Source organism: Pteropus vampyrus, unplaced genomic scaffold (assembly GCF_000151845.1).
Source record: "Pteropus vampyrus isolate Shadow unplaced genomic scaffold, Pvam_2.0 Scaffold391, whole genome shotgun sequence".
NCBI classification, from domain to species: domain Eukaryota; kingdom Metazoa; phylum Chordata; class Mammalia; order Chiroptera; family Pteropodidae; genus Pteropus; species Pteropus vampyrus.
The window spans coordinates 46024-51733 of NW_011889172.1; the positions used below are offsets into that span (position 1 = coordinate 46024).

Genomic DNA, 5710 nt, shown 5'->3' on the forward strand with positions numbered 1-5710 from the left:
GACCAACATAATGAAGAAGCAAAAATATTAATGTGTTGGTTCTTAAAGTATGGTTTAGAGCCTACTAGCAATTAGAGAAAAATCATGAGAAAACTATTGAAAGACTAAGTAAGAGAGAGAAAGATCTGTAATTATTTTACAAAGATAGAAACAAGACTGCTTATGACCAAGAGTCCTGGGTAATGCATAAAGAAATTGAGAAGGGCATACTGATGTACTGCACATAATCTTGGAGTGGCTATGACTTAAGTGGAGAGTTTAGAATAATCTCCCAATTTCATTACAGCTACATGAAGAGAAAAAACTGTGTAAACAGAAAGAGGAGAGCCATATAGATACATATGCACTATATGACTGCAGAGTCAGAAAGTCCTTGTTGCACCTGTTTGATTTTTCTGCTTTTCCAGTTCTATGAACTAAAAAAGATAGCACAGGTATTGAGATTAGGCTATTTTTTTTTTTATAATCTTCCACAGTGCACTCTAGGTTCTTCCAGATATAGATGAAAGAATTCAGCATGGGGTAACCACAGTATACATCACCAAGGTCACTGCATCCTTCTTTAGGAAAGACGAGGCAACTGAACTGAGGTACACTCCAAAGCCTGTTCCAGAAAATAAGCAAACAAGTGAGAGGCGAGAACAGCAGGTGGAAACGTTTTATTTTCTCATCTGGTGATGGGACTCTCAGAATGGAGGAAACGATTTTGTAGTAAGAGAAAAAGATCCCTGAGAGTTATACACCACCAAAGGTGGCCCAAATAAATTAGGTTAATATGTTATTGGTGGAGGTGTCATTACAGCAAGCTTGACGAGTTGAAGAGGGTTACAAAACAATGAGAGATTTCCGCATCTGCACAGAAGGTAGGCTGTGATATCATCAAATTGTGCAGCTGGGAGTTCAAAACACTGATGAAAAATGACAGCAGGACCAACATGCTGTAGAAACATGGGTTCAGGATGACCAGATAGTGTAAGAGTTGCCAAATGGCCACCAACATGTCACACATCATCAAGGCCAGGAGTAGACTGTCCAAACATGCAAAAGAGAAGGAAGGTAATCTGAGTTAGGCAATCAGCATTGGTGATGGATTTGCTGTATATTTGCAGGTTCAATAGCATCTTGGGGACTACAGTTGTGCTGAAACTGATGTCAGCCAAGGACTAATTGGAAAGGAAGAAGTACATATGGGTGTGGACGTGGGAGTCAGGGATGACAACCAGGATGATGAATAGGTTCCTGACTAACCAGGTTCATGGATAGGAAAAGCCCAAAGAGAAGAGACTGCTGTTCTGGATCATCTGAGAGTCTCAGGAGGAAGAATTCTGAGTCACCTGTCAGATTGCAAGGCTCCACGCAGATGGGACACTTTTTGAAAAAAGAACAGAGTATTGAATGAATAAAACAAGTATAGAGGTGCCCAGCTAAGTGTTCATATTTTGGATTTAAGCATTAACAGGTGAAGTACTTACACTTGAGGACCATACGCTGCCATTGCCTTTGGCAACATTTCTCAGCTGTGAACTCTTTTTAGAACTCTTTCCTTATTGATCTCTGGGCTATTCACCTGTTTCTAAAAACACCCACTTTAAAGACACGGGTCAACGACATTAACGAAAGAGCATTCTGAGAAGACAAATCCATGATCAGAGTAAAATATCAGCCTTCTACCTCTGAAGGAAAATAGGGAATAAGAAGCATTCTTCTCTTTAAGAAAAAAGCATCATTGTGATTAAAAGATGCTAAGGAGCACTCAAGAGGACTTTATCTTATCCAAATGCAGTATAAGAAATTCTCTTAATTTGGAATGTAGTCTAGAAGAGCTAAAAACACATTAACTGTATTCTAAATTAAAATAAAATGTTCATAATCAGATAGCATTTTTGTATGCAATTATTTTCAGAGTTTTCACCTTTATTTGGTTTTATGAAATCCATTTTGCATGAAGATAAGTGTTCACTCAAATGCGTGGGTTGTCTGGTCAAAGTCCCTTCAAATATAACTCAAATATACAAATATTTGGCCTTGTTGGAGTTCACATTTTGAAAAATATGTTCTTGTTAAGTGCCTGAAATCAAACAGTATCGCTGATCCTAAATATGGTATTCATTTAAATTGCACCAATGATTAAATAATAATTAACTTTCATGAGTACTCTGGACTTATTTTTCCTTTTGAAGGCTTATTTTCTATCACTAATACACAATCTCAGAGAAATATCAGAGGCTGAATTTGCTCTTTACTATTTTTATTTTTAGTCGCTTAGTAAAACTCTTTAAATATGTCTCAATAAATGTTTATGAAGGGTTGATTTCTCGTCAGACTTAACCCCCTAATAAACAGCTGAGAGATTCAGCTTCAACATCAGGTCTCAAACCTTAAGTTGGCCTACTTTATACCAGCTAAGGATCTTTTCAAGTCAATCCTTCCTTATACATGGATTACATTTCTCCTACATTCAGCTCCCTAAAGGCAACTCAGGTCTTCGTTTCTCTTGACAGATCAACACATGATGTAATTTGAGAAAAATAAAAGGCAAAAGAACAAAGACTTATATTACAAACACCTGGGTAGTTTGCTCCTGCAAAATGGGTATAATATTTGAGCTGACATTATAGGGTTGCTGCAAGAAATAAAATTCAATTATAAATATAACAGAATTAAACAGTGTTTATCAATGCTAGTTGATCATTAAATTACCTACCCATCTTTTCAAATTTAATCATGGACTGGTTATAGCCCAGAACCAATTAAATTAGAATCTCTCCACATAAGTCCTTTGGGCATACTAACTTATAGCCAGGGTAGAGAATTATTGCCAGGCAATTCATTAATGTTGTACTAATTTTATCAATTATTATCAGTATCATTTTTACCCACTACTCATATTAAAATATAAATCCTTGATAATCCTTGCTTTAGAACTCACATTTATTATTGATAAAACCTGAGAGTTTTGTTTTTGTTTTTGTTCTTTTTTTGCTATCTCTATGGTCTTCTTTTCCTGCACTTTAGTTGTCCAAAGGCAAATGCTGTCATGAATTTGGAGGATACATTTTCCTTTCATTGTTTTTATAATATTCTTATTGATGTATAGATTCACAAACCATTCTCTTGAACATTTACCTAAAAACTCTCATGCTGCACATATTGTTTTCTGAGTTCTCTTTTACTACAGCATGTGCTTTAAGGCTCTGTGTGAATGTCATACATGTATTCAAAACTTTAAATGATGCATAATACTACTTGAGGGATAAACTTTATTTTATTTTTTATTTTTTTAATGACACTGCTAAGAAAATTATTATGCGCCTCTTAATGTCACACAGGTGAGAATTTCCTAGACATATAAACACATAATTGTGTGAGTTATAAAAACTTGATATCTGTGCAACTTTACAATTAATTACCTGTACTGGTTTTCCCAATAGAAAAGTCAGACAAAATCACCTACATGCTCTGACTGCCAAGGTGTAAAATCAGAAAGATCCCTGAAGTCTGACTAGCAATAGACGTTTCATGATAGAGCCACATGAAAATTGCCATTTTGTATAAGGAATGATGTTTCCATATCTCAGGTTATACAAAATGGCCTGGAAAATTTATTACTATTCATAGAAAACCCTAAGATGTACAATAGTCATGCAGTAAAGGTCCCTGCAAGCCACTTGGTCCATTCTGCTAATTCACAGATGAACTGGGCAAATCCCAAAGAAAAAAATTGGTGGTTCAGCCTCCATTTGCTCATCTGAGACTAAAGCACATTTGGAGAGAAATAATGACTGTGCTGTGGTGGAGGGGACAGAGCCTTGGGATGGGAATCAGGAGATGTCTGTTTGAGTCCACAGCCCTCTCCTACACAATATGGAGAGCGTGTAAATCTCTCCACCACTCTATGCTGATATCTCTTATACAGAAATAGGAAAAATGACACGCATCTCTGGGACACGTGCGGCACCTAACACAGATCTGTCTTTAATAAATGTTCAGTCATGGTTTTTGAATCATATTGGAATATTGGGCTTGTTCATTAAATACAATCTCAACACAGGTTAAATGACCTTTTATTCTATTGTATGGCAGAGAGGGAGAAGCCTATCATGTCCCATTCATTCATGGTAATTCATTCATAGAATGAGTGGAAATCATAAAATCTGTCTCAATCCAAACTATAACATTTACCACGCCTTCTCTTTTCCTGTCTTTTTGATTTTTCATTCTTATGAAAATCTCCACAATTATTTTTTTCTTTGGTTTGAATTTATTAATTTTTTTTATTAAAAGTTATTGGGGTGACATTGATTAACAAAATCAAATAATTTTCAAGTGTATCATTCAACAGAAAGTCTTATATATATTGCATTGTGTGTTCACTACGCAGACTAGATTTCCTTTCATCTCCAAATGTTTGCTCCCTTTTCTTTATATTTAAATGTTGTAGATACTATTAAAAGTGAAAATGATAAGCTTCTTAGAAAATCTGTAGCATAGATACATATAAGCCCTGTTCTATCTTCTGTCCAGTCCTATGAGTCATTGCTGGAAGGAATGACAGTCCAGGACGGAAAGTACTATGTGAAAGCCATGTTGCCTGTGCTCTGCTTCTGAAATCCAAAGAACAGCATATTCAGCATTTAACAGAGATTGTTTTTGTTCTCGGTCAAGCAAAGTATATGCTCTGGGGGATCAGAAATGAATTAGACTCAGTTGTCTCCCTCTAGGCATTCAGAATCTACCTTTGTAAGGACAAAATAACTGAAACTTTCCACATTGGTGCCCTCTCATCTGTTCGTGCCAACTCTCTTGTTTGTCATGACGGTGAGAAAACAATGCTCCTGACAGTCCCTTCTCCATCCTCCATCTCCATAGTCCTCAGTGGGCTGTTCTATGTCTGCTAGAATATGGCCAAGGAGTGAGAATCCACTGCCCGTGTCCTGCCTGGCAAGCGATGAAGGTTCAGGCTCCTTCCCCAGGTCTGGAGTGAGGCTGAGTTAGTCATTGGCATCCTGATGCAGTGATTGTTAGAGCAGAGGACTCGGATGTGAAGCTCACTGGACTTAAGAGGGGAACCCAAAGGGCTGAAGAAACAAGCCAATTATCTATTACTGCATAGCCTTAAGAGCTCAATGCACAGAACTCACAATTAGCAAAAGTGGTCCATGTTATCCGAAACTCTGAGGACTTGCTGTTATTAACAGAAGAGGAAAAGGGAAACAGAATATACTTTCAAGATTCTGGGTCCTTCCTCTTCTCAGGAGGTAGCCTGCATGTACGCCTCACGTAGAACTCTAAGTTGCAGGGATTTTATAAACCAGACAATTTTTTTCAATAAAAAAATCAGCATGTAACTTGCATGTCTGCAAATTCACTGAATTAATTATTCCATGTAGGGATAATTGTGTTTTCTATACCAAGAATATGCTATAATTTCTATGTTTTTATTTAAGGTTGTTGTGTCTTAGAACTATTTTTTCCCCAATAGTCCTGCTTGGGGGTTTTGAATTTTATGTGCTGAAGATATATGTTTTTGTTATTTTGAATGACAGCCAAAGTTCTAAATTTGTTTTGTAGAATTTATGTATGTTGTTACATTAGACAACCATCTATTTTGACATATCAAATTGACAATTTTCTTAAATCCTACGGGGAGTTTCATGGATGTTTGTATTCTAAATGTAAGACTAAATGTAGTTATCTTACGTCTTGAATG

At 36.5% G+C, this 5710-nt stretch overlaps 1 pseudogene; it reads right to left on the reverse strand.

Annotated features, from left to right (window-relative positions):
* Positions 1-512: 512 nt before the first annotated feature.
* The window catches only part of LOC105305645, a 5448-nt pseudogene continuing 250 nt past the window's right edge, over positions 513-5710 (reverse strand).